The 15,859-nt window shown below is 38.6% G+C and overlaps 1 long non-coding RNA gene across 1 annotated transcript; it reads left to right on the forward strand.

Annotated features, from left to right (window-relative positions):
• The first annotated feature begins 3,130 nt into the window (after nucleotides 1–3,130).
• LOC143886999 (uncharacterized) lies at nucleotides 3,131–15,378 on the forward strand. Its single transcript, XR_013253973.1, has 2 exons — nucleotides 3,131–3,260; nucleotides 14,807–15,378. It is a non-coding gene; the product is annotated as an uncharacterized LOC143886999 (long non-coding RNA).
• The last annotated feature ends 481 nt before the right edge of the window (nucleotides 15,379–15,859 follow it).

Here is a 15,859-nt window from a genome sequence, read left to right on the forward strand (position 1 = left end):
TTGAACTACTATCAGACATGTAGAAAAAAGAGGGGCTGAGAAGAATACCGATGAGTAGAGAGCTCCTAGATCCACACGCAACTCCAACCACGAACTGCGAAGTCGAACTGCGAAGCCGAACTCGCAGAGCAAGAGAAGAGGAGGAGGAGAGAAGATAAAAAGTGAAAAGTGAAGAATGAGAGGTAAAAACCTCCTTTTATAACTTTTCGAAGGCGGTGGGGCATTAAATGCGATGCACGCGTTTCGAGGGCCTTCAAAAGATGCCATGTGTCCCTTATTAATGACGGACACATTCTCCCAGACAAAGATGTGATTGAGCACGCGCGTATGGATACGCGCGTATGTTCGCCTATCTCCAAAGGACAACCGGACTGGATGTCCGTACTCCGGACTGGATCTCCGCACTCCGGACTGGATATAACGCGTTTCTACAAAACGACAAAAACCAGTCCGACCCAAGCCAGACTGGACGCAAGACGACAAAAACCGTGTTTCTACAAAACGACAAAAACCAGTTCGGCCCAAGCCGGACTGGACGCAAGACGACAAAAACAAGTCCGGCCCAAGCCGGACTGGACGCAAGACGACAAAAACCAGTCCGGCCCAAGCCGGACTGGATATAACGCGTTTCTACAAAACGACAAAAACCAGTCCGGCCCAAGCCGGACTGGATATGACGCGTTCGCTAAACGACAAAAGCCAGTCCGGCCTAGGCCGGACTGACGAACTCCGGACTCATCTTCAGCCGGACTGGCTCAACTCCGGACTGGATTTCCGCACTCATCCCCAGCCGGACTGGCTCAACTCCGGACTGGATTTCCAGACTGGTTTCCAGCCAGACTGGCTCAACTCCGGATTGGACCTTCGGACTCAAAGCCAGCCAGACTCCGGACTGGACCTCCAGACTGAACCCTCCGATTCACTTCCGCACGGCGCCTGCCCGTCCAGATAATCGATCAACCACACTTTCCCAAATCACTCAATGACTTGGAAAACTGGGGGGCAACTGATGAGGTGTAAAAACTCCGGCCTCTCACAGGCCGCCACCTGTCCTGGGGGTAGGTGAACTCCAGCCTCTCACAGGCCGCCACCTGTCCCAGAGTAGGTGAACTCCAGCCTCTCACAGGCCGCCACCTGTCCTGGGGGTAGGTGAACTCCAGCCTCTCACAGGCCGCCACCTGTCCCAGAGTAGGTGAACTCCAGCCTCTCACAGACCGCCACCTGTCCTGGACACCTCACCAGGTTTTCCCCTATAAATAGGGGTTCAAAGCTCAAACCAACGGGTAATACGAAAAACCCTCTCCACCCTCACTCTTAGACTAGCTCTGCACTCCTGCTCATACTGACTTGAGTGTCGAAGGGCCTGTCCGGAGTAAAACCCGGGTTGCCGCTTGCCTTTGTGCAGGACTCAGCCCTCATAGCAGGACTCAGCCACTTCGCTCCCCTTCACTCCGGTCCCTCAGGACTCAGCTCCTCTGGTCATCCAGCTCAGCTCTTACGTCACTGTCGTACCTGTTACCGATTCTCGGTCTAACACTTCTCGACTATTATCTTTTCCAAAAGTGACAAAGTCCCACTTCACCTACGCATTCAAATTCAATCCCAAGGTTAACATTCTGTCCAATATCTCAAAATACTTGCTTATAAGTGCCTTAAGCTTATTAATTCTAGCCTTGTCCTTGGCCACCAAGAGCACATCATCAGCATATAATACTAAGATCAAAATAAGTAGTACCATCCAAAAGACACAATTGTCATACTTATTTAGTATTCATGAGAGTCAAACTTCTTCTACCATTGACTTGATGATGTTTGCTTGTGCCTAAGTTTCCACACAAGGTTATCCTTACCTTTTGATACAAAACCTTGAGGTTGTTGCGTACCTCTTCCTCAACATTGTTGTGAAAAAATGTCATCTTCACATCCATTTGCTCTAGCTCTAAATCATTCGTAGCAGCTAGTGCAAGTACAAGATGAATACAAATTAACTTGACTACTAATGCAAAAATCTCAAGAAAGTCAGTACTTTTTTGTTCAAACCCCTTGGTAACTAACTGTCTCTTATATGAAATAATCGCATTTGCTAATTCTCTGAAGCAATGGAATTCATTTTTGGATGGAAATAATTTTGTGGTAATGTTTTGAAAGGAAAAATATTTCTAAAATTTCCTACTTTTTGAACACATGAAAAAGACAGTTGGAACCACCACGATTCAAATTTTTATTTGGAGGGACTTACAAGCTATAATAATATCCGTCTAAATTAACCATAATCATATCATTTCCTTTGAAGGCCCTGTTCGTTTCAGATTGTGACATCCGCTGGTGAGGCCCCAACCGATTATTGGCGATTATTGGCCACCATAATCGGTTGGGGCCTCACCAGCGGATGTCACAATCTGAAACGAACAGGGCTTAAATTGTGGAAAGAAAAAAAAGTTTCTCAAGAAAACTTTTTCTAGAAATGTTTTTGTTGCAGTCCAAACAGGGGAAGTGATATCTTTGCCCCCCTTTTTTTTTCTCGGGACATCTGACTACCCTTTTTACACTAGAGGGATGTCCAGAGTTTAAAAAAAAAGTTAATATATCATTTCCCTTATTGCAATCGGATGGTTAAGACCCAAAGATCTCCCCCCTTCAAAACAACTTACAATCTCCTAATAAGATGTACATGAGATTAGCACCACCCTTTAAGCAGCATTTCCAATTCATTTGTTTGTCTTTTCTTGAAAATGAAACCATTTTCAACTTATGGAAATGATTTTTGAGGCACAACCTATTTAGACTGTGGCCCATGGACGGTTTGGATCATCCTACGGTGCGGGTCATACCGTACTTTTAATAAAGTGAGGAGTGCCCTCATCAAAATACAGTAGTGCTGATAACATTTCCCTTCTGTTTTTAATTGGGTGATGGATCAAAGTCATAAACCAGTGTTTCTAGCCACAATGTTTTCATGGACGAGCCAACATTGTTTTAAGTGTTCCAAACCGCGCATTTCTTGGGACCTAACGTAGATAGCTTGTGCCAAGAAAAATCTTCTCTATAGGATGATCCTAACCCTCCGATTTGTAGGGACTTACAATAGATACGGGAAACGTGGTTGAGTAGGAAAGTACATAATTAGAAAGTCCGAGTTAAAATCCACAGCATATATTATTGGAGTAAAGAGGAAAGATGATGGGATACAGCTTATATCACCATCTATCTTTGACCAACTCCTGTGGCTCTCTATCTTCTTCTTCCTTCCTTGGACAAAGGTGAGTTCAGTTTCTTCTTCTTGTTTTAATGCTATCTATTTAATTTTATATCTCATGAAACCCAACTCTATTTCCAAAGCAGTTGAACAAAAATATGGTTGTTCGAAGATACTTATTGAGAAATCTCTCTTGTTAGTCTCTGTATATTAAGCTCTGTTATTCTATTTTTAGGCCCTGCTTGAAACCTTAACCCTATTTGCTTAACCCCATTATCAAAGCAATCAAACAAGAAATAAAGGTAAAAATGGTTGTTTGTAGATGTTTATCGAGAATCTCTCTTCTCAGTCTCTGTTACTCTCGCATATGTTAAACTCTCTTCTTTTTTTTAAGGCCCTGTTTGGATTGCATGAATTTTTTGAGAAAATTTTGGAAAGGAAAAATATTTATAAAATTCCCTACTAAATCATGAATTTTTTACTTAGAAGGACCTTCAATTTATGATAATACCCCTCTAAATCATGCCCAGAAAAAAAAATTTCACAAGAAATTTTTTTTCTGATGAATTTGTTTTTCCCTTAGCTATCCAAACAGGGCCTTAATGGATTCAAAAAAATTTCTCACATGAATGAATTGTTGCGAGCAGAAGCTAGTAATCTCCGATAATGCTCTGTTAACCTAGTTGTGTTTTACCATCTCTGTTTTCTCTTTAGAGGGTATATTTTTTTTCCATAAATCTGGTTGCGGCTATTATTTAATATTAGTGTTGCAACTTTGTTCCGGTTTTACCTGACCCGCATCAACCTGAACCGAAAATAGCCTGGTTCGGGTTTAGAAATCCTGTGTCCTGGGTTGGGTTGGGTTTTAGGTTGGAAAACATGACCCATTATTGGGCAGGGTCGGGTTTCAAGAAATAAACCCGAACCAACTCATCGGTGTACTATCACTTTCTCAAATATCACTTGAATAACATGGTGAATTATTTTCCACTATGTTAGTATAACTGTTTTCATTGAGGTGATAATGCTTGTGATATGAAAATATAGTTTCCTTCTTAAATTTATGGTTTTGACAACATAACGTTCTAGATTTTTTGGTGTGAAGACTTGCTGTTTTCTACAATCTTTGAAATTAGTCACTATTCTCTGCTAAAAAATAAAAACCCGACCCAACCTGACCCGGGAAACTATCTCGGGTAGGGTCAAGTTTATGAATATAGGTTTTCCCATAAAAAATTAGACCCGACCCCAGATAATTTTCCGGGTAGTGTAGGGTTTTAGAAAACCCGACCCGTCTTGCAACCCTATTTAATATTTTTATGACATAAAGAAATAAAAGGAAAAATCCGTTGTCTTTTTATGTTTCAGTGTTTACTTTGACGTTCTCACGCGTGTCTTTTATTTCACTTGGTTGATCTTGTGCACAGTATTTGGATGATTTCACTAGCTATAGTTTATGGTGTGGACTGCAAAGTCATAAACCATTGTTTCTAGCCATAATGTTTTCATAAAACAACAACATAATTCCTAATGTTAGTTCCATATGTATAAATTATAATTTTGGTGGACAAAGTTTGCTTATTGTTATATTTCTAATATAAACTGTACATGGTTTCTTATTATATAAAGAAAAGAAGGCCCTTTTAAAGAATTTTACGAATTGAAAACTTTAACAGCGTGGTCAAGTATCATATTTTTGGACTAGTTGATGACTACAGATCACTGCATAAGATTCTACCTGAAAAGAGAAATTGTAAACCAAGGTCTATGGAAAAGAGATAAACCAAAAAAAAAGAGCACAAAAGAAAACCCCTCCGTCAGCCTGTGAGCCATGCTTGTAATCATGGAAACCCTCCCCTCCCTTTGTGCCCGACCAATTTAGATCTCAAAGGATGTATTCTCAAGCTTTGGTTAAATTTGCTTAAAACTCCATGAAGATATATGGTAATGAGTCTGATCTTTGTATAACAATATCAGTTTGTGTGCTCTATATTGTTTTCTTCTTATCATTATTTTGGTTCTGTGTTGTTTTTTCTTATCATCATTTTGGTAGTTGATATTGTTGGTTGAAGTTCCGTTCTTGGGATGAATGAACTTTTTTGTGATTTTATGTACAAATTCTGTTTTTCTGTTGAGTTTTTTTTTTTGTTTTGTTTTGGAACTGGCTTTTTAGATTTGATGCCAGCAAAGTAGATCTGGAACAGATAACCGCATTTTCATTTGGTACTTTCATATTTTCGTGTTTTCGTAATTCGAGAAATTGTAATTTTCTATTTTTCCCATTGGGGTGGGGGCATCTGCAAAATTCCAAATTGGTATTGTTAGTCACATTTTCTATTTTTACCCATGGGTGTGGGCAACTGCAAAATTCCAAATTGGTATTGTCTTTTGAATCTTCAAATGCCAATTTATTGATTTATTGTTGGAATGAAACCTAATGGAGGGAGAAGATGAGATTCAAGAGAAGAAAATTCTTCTCTTGATGCCAAGCATACAAAGAGTGAAGCCCAAGTTGTTACATTGGTCAAAAGACTTCAAATTTCACTAAATGGCTTACAAAAGAAGAAGATGCAATGCCCAATATATAGGCTAAATTTCAAATCCGAGATTAACATTTCTTAACTATAATTAGCTTCCCTGAGATACCACCATCACACTAAAATATAAAGTAAATGTCTAATACAATTCCAAAACAAGAAACTAAGTCTCTCAAAAGCTTAGAGGCAAATTTTCATTCAATAATCAAAAGAAGTCCCTTACAATGCTTTCATAACATCTATTTATAAGTAAAAGAAACCCTAAAAGCTAATTTAGGACACGCTAAGAGCTAACTTAAGACCTAAGCAACTAATATCATCCGTCCATCTAAAATAACTTAAATAAAACCTTAAAACTTGGACAAAACTAACCCTAAAATAGAAATTCAGTAATTGACCCATACCATGTCATTAAATGGGAAACAACTTCCTCATATGATGTCCAAATCGCGTGATATTAGTCTCATTTGCTAGGTAATTGAAAAACCTTTCTAATGAGACCAAAATCTTGCCAAATGGACAAGATTTGATCCCTGAGAAGTGGGTCTACAAATAAAATGACGAAAATAAAAGTTAAAGAATAAGAGACTTCTTTCACGCCAAGAACCGAACTTTCTTGGTGATTTTTGTCCGCATCATACTCCCCTGGTTCAAAAAAACTTGCCCTCAAGTTTTAGAGAATCAAAGAATAGTTATCAACTGAAACTCTTGAGGATCAAACCTGTGTCATAATCTCCAAGACGAAGTGATAATCTATTATGTTCTTGAACATGCTTGAAGTCATGAATATTGCCTGTATTCTTCAATGTAGGATTTAATAAAATCAGATCAATATAAATTGATGAAAATTTGATTTAATTTTTTCCCATTCACCTATCTCTTCAATCTCTATTGGTTCACCTAATATTTTATCCAATCCAAAATCTTTTAGTTCTCCATTCATTATTTCATAACATATATCAATTATTCCTTCAAGTGATTAGTTAATAAGTTGTGATTAGTTGATAAGTTCGTCACCATCAAAAGCTAAGGACCCATTATCTGAACTTTTAGTAATAATTTAATTTCCATCATCTGACTATTCATCATAGGTTGATGGTGACACTCAATTTATGATTTCTTGCTCTAGGTAATAATAAAATAATTTCAAGTATGGTGTTACCTCCTAGTCTTGGCATTCAACAACTATCCTTTAAAGTGATCGAAGGTACTCTATAGCCATCACAAATCCATGCAAATGCCGCTACCAAACTTCTTTAACCCAAGAAAAGAATTTGAAAGAATTTGCTCTGATACCGACTGATGCAGTTCTAAAACCCTGAACTACCTTGTTACGTAACAACATAGGCAAAATAGACAAAATAACAAGGGACGCCTTGATCACCGTCATAGGGAATATAATATTTCGATCACCGTTAAGGGGATGAGATTAGGTTCGATCCTTTTAGAGTCGAATTTTTGAAACTAGAAAATTCTCAAAAGTTCTCAAAGAACTTAAAAGCCTGAAGGCAAATTTTCATACACTAATCAAAAGTCCCTATCAATGCTCTTATAACATCTATTTAAAGTTAAAAGGAGCCCTAAAAGTTAACTTAAGAACTAAGCAACTAATATTAGCCATCCATCCAAAATAACTTAAATAAAACCTAAAAACTTAGACAAAACTAACCCTAAAATAGAAATCCTGCACTTGACCTATACCATATTATTAAATCAGCAATAACTTCCTCAAATCAAAAAGCTTATTCTAGAGGAGAAGAATCAAACAACATTCGAAGTTCATGGGATTGGAGAGTGGTCCTAACAAACTTTTTAAGGAAAAAGAAGACAAATTCTTAGATTCTTCAATTGCAAACAATGTACTCAAAATTTTGAGTCAAACTTCTATGGATATTTTCTACAACCCTTTGAACTTGAATAACTTCACCATTTACTCTTGGTTGATTCACAAGGGAAACAACCGATTGAAAAAATCTTCAACCGTTTCTGAATCTGCGATCTTTAATAAATCAAACTCACATCTAAAGGCATGTCTGGCAACCTTGAAATTTTTCCATGATAAATTAGCTTCTCCAAGTGGTGAGAGGGGTAGTGCGGCTGGGAGAAGGAGATAATTGAGAGGGCACGACTGAGTTGAGGGTGGGAAGTGGCTAAAAAACTTGGAAAAAGTCGATCATATTTTAGGGGGAGATTTTTTGCTTCTTGGTTTTCGAGGCTTTTCTTTCCCTCCCATCACTTAGTCCCTCTTGTATCTATTCCTCTCCTACTCTCCCTCACCACTTAGAGAAGCTAATTTATCATGAAAATAAATTCATGGTAGCCAAAAGTGCCATAGGAGTTTGTAATCTTACCAACAATATCCTATAGATCTTAGCAATATCCCGTAGATCTTGAGATCCATAATACACCTTCATTTGAATGCTCCATTGGTTGTAGTTTTTGTCGTTGAATCGAGGAAGTTGAGGTTGCAACATTTCGTTGGAAGCCATGATTAACCTTCAATGTTGCTCTGATACCACTTTGATGGAATGACACCAACTAGATGGAGGGAGAAGATGAGATTCAATGGGAGAAAATTGTTCTCTTGAAGCCGCACACAAAGATTGAAGCCCAAGTTGTTACACTAGTCAATGAGACTTAAATTTTCACTAATCGGCTTACAAAAAAGAAGAAAATATCAGTCCTTTCTTTTGAAGCCACTGACACACAGTGAAGCCCAAGTGTTGGAAAATTTGTTGAGGGTACTGTTGATGATAGAAAACAGAAACTTGTTGCTTCAAGGCGTGATATCACTTTCCTTAAGACAAGATTCGCCCCCACTAGTAGTGTGCAAAGAGGATCCGCGAATTGCCTCCAAGATACAATGAAGCCTAGTAGGGAAGCCCTACTAATGTTTGATGACGCGTAGCACTAGCGGAATCAAACCCGAAATGCCCTTCCGAAATCTCAAGCCTTAGAGAAATCTCTAGATTCTGTTTCTGCAGAAAAACAGTATCTAGAACAGTAAACAAAAGAAAAACAGTATGTAGAAATACTTGGGGATTTTTGTAGGAGTGTAGAAGAGAGTGTAAAATCAGTCAGAATTGCCAATTCGATTTCTATATGAAATGACTGAAGTTTGCACATATTTTATAGACCATCTGGTGTCTTTTCAGTATGAAAAACACCTCTACAGGGCACCTTTCCAGAATGTTTGAAATCTTCTGCAGAAAAACAGTATCTAGAACAGTAAACAAAAGAAAAACAGTATGTAGAAATACTTGGGGATTTTTGTAGGAGTGTAGAAGAGAGTGTAAAATCAGTCAGAATTGCCAATTCGATTTCTATATGAAATGACTGAAGTTTGCACATATTTTATAGACCATCTGGTGTCTTTTCAGTGTGAAAAACACCTTTCCAGAATGTTTGAAATCTGACCGTTAGATCGCACCCATTGATATTGAATGGTCCTGATCGATTCTAGAGGTGACTGTTGGTTTGAGTAAAACCTCTCTCCAACCCAGTCATCGTTAGATCAACCATCTATGGTGTGGATCGCACCCCCTTGGCACATGACCGTTGGGGGAAGGGACACAACCCATTTGATCACACCCTTTGACCGTTGGAGTCATGGGCCCGTTGGGCCGACCGTTAGGCCCGAACCGATGCCCAACCCAACTGAACCATTCTGCTTGATGGGCCTGCGAACCATTTGACCGGTCCACCTTCATCTTGATCCAACGGTGCAGATCAAATCTGGAAAAATTAAAGGCTCCAATCGCTCCTCGCGACGTTGCGTAGTGCAAAGTGCGCCTAAAAAAGCGCCAATAAAGCGCCACTATGCGCCCATTGCCCACGCCGCGCGCGCGCGTGCGCGTGTGCGAACGGTGCGTTGCACCGTCCCGCGGGTTCAACCCAATGTGCAATCAACAAGATTTAGAAAAGGTAGTGCTTTATAAGCCCTTCTCTTTCTTTTCTCTCATCCGATGTGGAACTATCTTTTCAACTACACTTCTACATCCTTTTGTAAAAGCAAATATTTCCAAGAAAACATTTTCTTTTTTCCAAACGCTTTTGATAAAACATTTTCCAAAACACTAAAACATGTAATATACATGATTTTGAAAATGCAAAATCACTAACAGTTGTTACACTAGTCAAAGATATACTTCAAATTTCATTAATATGGCCTAAAGAAAAAGAAGATACCAGGACCATAGGCTACATTTCAAATCCGAGATTAACATATCTTAACTATATTTAGCTTCCCAAAGCTGCCACTAACACTAACAAAAAATAAAGTAAATGTCTAATACAATTCTAAAATAAGAAACTAAGTCCCTAGAACATTAACTCTCAAAAGAGTGAGCTCCAATGTAGTCAAGTCAATGTTGCAAGCTGCCAATGTAGTAGAGTTCCATTGTAGGAACATCAATGGGTGCATGGCAATCTCCATGCATGTGGTGAGTTCCAAGAAAGTCAAGTGGTCATGGGGTTAAGTAGTCAAGGTTATATTTCCCACATTTATTTAATGATTTTGGTAACAGACGAAGTTGGTCTTAAAACTCTTTTATAGCATATGCATGCAATAATTGTAGCATTTAAATTGTGGAGCTTGCCGAATTTTAAGATTACTTTTGTAGTTGTATCTCCTTCCAATTTGGTTGAAATCGATTGGAGCTGGGTGACCATTATCTGGAAAATGTCTGGGTTTCTATTTTGTACTTTCATCTTATTAAAGGACATTAATGCATTGCTGGTATGGTAATCCGATAGTTTCTATCTACCATTGGAAATAATCTCGAGTGTTCAAGTCTTCAAGTTCAGTTAAGTAATCATTTGGTTGTCTTCAAATTTATTTGTCCACTAGCGGGATCAACCGTGCGATGCCCGGTTTTGAAACTAATTAAGATCTGGAAAAAATAAAAAATAGTTACAGAACAAGCAATGATATGAGTTTTACACTCATCATCTAATAAGAAATAAGAACCATCGCACGGGATGATTTTCAAAGATTTTAGAAAGCCGAGAAAGAACAATAAATGCGGTAACTTTAAAGTAAATGTTGGATTTTAGTAAGGATTGTCTAGACCGGAAAAAAACTCCAAAAATCTAATAAAAAAACCACAAAACACCTTGTATATCTTGCGAGACCTTGAAAAGTATGTTTCTGCGCCCACCTTTTTTTTGCCTGGCAAATATGTGATGATACTTTTCCCTAATTATAATTATGCATTAAAACTATGCACCACTACTTAGAGACCATAGAGATACCTTCTCAAACACCCATTGTTTCAAATGCATCGGCCTTTTGATCTATAAATCTGTGAGGAACCAACAGGTCACCCCAAGTTGTGTACACGCAGTCCACCTATGGGGTGCAACTTGGGTTGGGTTGAAGCCAACCCAAACCTGGCCCAAAACTCTAAACCGTTTACCCGAACCCGACTCGACTCTCAACCCGATGAAAGCTGACCCGACCCGACCTGAACCCGACCCGATTTCCCAATTTGGGTCGGGTTGGGTCAGGTTTCCCATTTAGGTTTTTATAAAAAAATTTAACAATGTCGGGTTTTTATGCGAGTGGGGTCAACCCGGCCCTTCAACACGAACCTGACCGGACTCAAACAACCCGACCCGTAATTTCACATTAGGATTGTCAAGTTGTAGTGGTTTTGAGGTGTAGCATCTCCATATGTTGAAGTACTTCAACATATGGAGATGCTACACCTCATTCTCCATCAATGACACCACTATAAATCGAACGGTAGGCCCACCACACATGAGAACTCGCCGACACCGTCGGTTGTGGTAACTGGTACATCGTGGAAGTAGAAAGAGGGAATTGAATTAGGGTTGGAGAATCAGGTGAACATGAGCATGATTGGATAGATTTTAGGGGATAAGATAGAAAACTAAATCTTTGGCTGAGAGAGAGATGGATATTTTTAGACGAATTTACTAGAGATTATAAGGGATAGATGGAAAAGCATATCGTTGTTAAGAGAGAGAGAGAGAGAGATCCACCAAGGAGATTTAGGAGAAAGAGATTACTGGGGCGAAAATAAAGCAAGTAGAGTCTGGTAAGAGTAGGGAAAACACATAGTTGAAAGAGGGAATCTTCCAGGTGACAATTTTTCATTTTTTGAAGGAGGTGCCACATCGGTTCAAAGCCCAATAGGGGACTTTCCACGTCAGCGTGAACAGTGAAAGCCCCATTATGCTATATTATAATAGATAGATGTGATCGCTTATTGGTGAATGTGATTCTAATCACACCACATCTAAACCCTAAATGTGTTGTCCTCAATATTGTGAATTCTACATATGGTTCTTAAGTTCTACTTAGGATCCACAGACATAGACCTTTTGAATATCAGATGCTTGGATTTATAAAGAACTTATTTTTACTTCCTATTGCCACTTATACTCACACACCTGCTCTGATTCTGGCCACTCATAATCCCACTTATATATCTGTGTGTGTGTGTGTGAAAGATTAGATAACGCTTTTTCCAACAGCTTAAACTTTTGGAGTAACTGGTAGTTTCACAATATATATATTGGCATTTTAACATCTGACCAGAACATGGTCCGCCGGCGACCACGATCGACTCGGTCGACCGCGGCGATAAAGAATTTGAATTTTTCAAAGAGCACCCGATGAGGCATGGGGGACAGCGACACCCCGGTCGACCGCCCCTATCTGGAAAAGTAGCCATTGGTTTTTTGCACAGCTTTAATTTGCACCCAGTTTTTACGGTTTTACCCTCCAACAGCTATATCCATTCAAAGGCTTCATTTTAACTTGATGAAAACATTTTGAAATAGCCTAACACCCTCAAATCTATTTGGTTATCATTTTGGGTTTCAAACCTCTCCCAAAACACGTGTGCCTTGATATTGACTTCATCCAAAGTGTTAGATTTTGGAATATCTTGTTTATCTTTGAGAGAGAGTTTGTAGTAAGTTTTATTGTGCTATTTGCCTACTTAGAGGCTTTTGTGAGCTGACATTTTCACCACTTTCCCTGCATGTTCATCACTTCTATTTTTCGTTTCTCAAAAATGGCTATATTAAACAACTCTTTTGTTCTAGTTTTTCCAAAACCAAGCCATTTTAGGAAGGGATGGACATAAAGGGTGTAAAATCTGTCCATTTTGCACCTCCATAAATCGAAGGGCTAGGAGGATCGGGATGATTTTTTGGGCACACCCTATCTATGTAAGGGCCTATCAAATGAATGGTTTGGATCACCTAAACAATGTGGGCCCCGCTCTATTTATGGTCGACGGACCAGGTAACTTATCTCGTCGAGATGGGCCCTGACATATATAGGGTGTGCCCAAAAAATTGTCTCCATAGTATCATCCTAACCCTTGATTTGTGGAGGTTTAAAATGGACGGCTATAAAATTTGTCCATTTTGCACCTCCACAAATCGAAGCATTAGGAAGATCCTATGGAGATGATTTTTTGGGCACACCCTATATATGTAAGGGTCCATCAAATGAATGGTTTGGATCACCAAACAATGTGGTCCCCACTCAGTTTTTGGTCAGCAGACCAGATAACTTTCAGGTAGGTCGACCAAATAAATACAACATATATATAAATACAACATATATATATAACATATATATAAATACAACATATATATATATATATATATGGGATTTGCTAGCGTCCATCGCAGAAGGCTTTTTGATCTGTTGCATGTGACAGCAGCCACGAAGGCTCACTTTTCAGCAGACTTTGTCTTTATTCATGAGGTGGTTGTTGTCACATGCAACAAACCATTCGCGAAAAGCCTTCTGCGATGGACGCTAGCAAACCCCTATATATATATATTGTGTGCGTGTATTCAAGTACTATGACATACATGTACTATGTAGCTGTATTTTTCTCTTCTCTTTGGCTACCTCTAAAAGATACCTTAATTAATCATTTGCAAATATGATTAATTTAGGATAAGTTCTTACTAATCACTAATTTATTTATAGGATTGCATTTATACATTAGGAGACTATGAGCATAGTTGGATATCAGTGGAAGTTAATCTTATTTGCAAATGGGACATTAGATCCTCTTGGAAGACATTAATCATATAATTTGGTGATAGATATACAACTATTATATCAGTTATTTGAATTATAGTTGAACTATTAGATTATATTCATATTTGATTATAAGGAAATAAATTTTAGGGAGTATCAAAAGGGGTTCTCCTTTGCATATTAATTATTTGCTCTGATTGCTCATCATAATTATATTTTCTCTTTTTTAGCTTCCAATCCGTTCAGTAGTAAGAAGATAGACATGAACAGTGACATGGGTGAGTGGTCCGAAGTTCCAAATGAGCTCTTAGCGATGGTCTTCAATCGTCTACCTCTCATCGTCGATCAAATCCGGTTTGGTGCTGTGTGCCCATCCTGGTATCAGGTCACCAAGGAAAATCGCCATTGGTTGGACTTTCAAGACCAACTTCCATTTATGATGCTCCCTAACAAAGAGCGTACTGAAACCCGTAACTTCTATAGTATCACTGAAAATAAGCTTTACGATATTCAATTTCCAGAATTTCATGGAAAATGGTGTCGTGGGTCTTCCAAGGGATGGGTGGTCACAGTAGATGATAGTTCTAACATCCATCTCTTAAATCCCTTCACTAGGGGCCAAATTCAGCTTCCGTCGCTTGATACATTTCCTGATGACCAAAATAGTACCGATCCTGAAGAAACAAGGAACTACCTATACATCATCAAGACTCTTTTATTGGCAAATTCTATTTCAATACTCTACTGTTGTTATCATTGTCACTACTCACTAATTAGCTGAAATTGTGTATATGACGAAGACTCTTTTATCTGCAAATCCCATTTCAACACCAGACTATGTCTTTGTTACCATTGTCACTAATAGAAACAAATTGTCCTTTTATAAACCCGGGGATGAAAAATGGACTACTTTAGAGAATCAATGGTGGGGGCCTTATGAAGATGTCATTTTTTACAAGGACAAATTCTATGCAATCACTAATTTCAATGCTGTTGTAACTTGTGACTTAGCTTCCAATGACTTTCCTAAGTTTACAGTAATTACACATCCATGTCGAGAAAGAGCTGATAAGAGGTATCTAGTGGAATCTTCCGGGAGGTTGTTGAAGGTTTTAAGACAACACGAGTGGTATCCTGTTTTTGGCTACGATGATGATGAAAACCGATTTGAACCTGTTTGGAGAGTGTGGTTCGATGTTTTTGAATTGGAAGAAGACACAAGAAAGTGGATCAAGACTGAAAACATAGGCGATCAAATATTGTTCTTGGGATGCAGTAGCTCATTGTCTCTGTCAGCTCTTGACTTTCCCCAGTGCAAGGGAAACTGCATCTACTTCACAGATGATGGACGAGAATGGAATTATGGTAATGGCGTCTTCAACTTGGAGGATAGGAGTTTAACACCTATAAACACTTTGCATTGGGTTACGGAGCCACCCATTTGGGTCGCTCCATACTTGAGTTAGTGAATTCCATTTAATTATTATCAGCTTTCTCTATTCTTAGTTTGCTACGTAGTATTTTGATCATAATGTAATTTTAGATTCTTGAATATTTCTGTGAGGCAATTGTAAGTCTACATAACTAACTTATTTAATTTGTTCTGTGAATTATGCATAAGAAACTGATGAATTAATCGCAAGCATGTAAGAAAAAGGCCTACTCTGAATTATTCATCAGCTCTAAAAACAAGACATGCGAGCAATACTATTATTCATGAAAATATTATGAGGGTTGTAATATTTTATTGGGGATTTGCTAGCCACCTTCACGGAAAGCCATTTCGTGCCCGTCCTTTGCTGCCAGATTTTTTTTCTTATTCATTGATGTGGCTGTCAATACTTCAATGAAGTCTGGTACTTTTTTCCATGGAAACGTCGAGATGGTCTGAATTTTAGTACTCATCATATCGCATTTCTTTAATAAAAAATATAATTATTCGCTACATTTTGTCAATACTTGCTGTTGTAGGACAAGAAGATAAAAGACTGGTGGTGAACTCACAAACTTTGACTGCTTTGGGAACCCGCAGACATTGTCCACAAAAACTGCCATAACTTTCTACCCCTCTAGTCCAATTTTCGAACACAA

The sequence above is a fragment of the Tasmannia lanceolata genome, unplaced genomic scaffold (genome assembly GCF_043159265.1).
Source record: "Tasmannia lanceolata isolate RefF3 unplaced genomic scaffold, GAP_Taslan_0.1 ptg000012l, whole genome shotgun sequence".
NCBI lineage: Eukaryota > Viridiplantae > Streptophyta > Magnoliopsida > Canellales > Winteraceae > Tasmannia > Tasmannia lanceolata.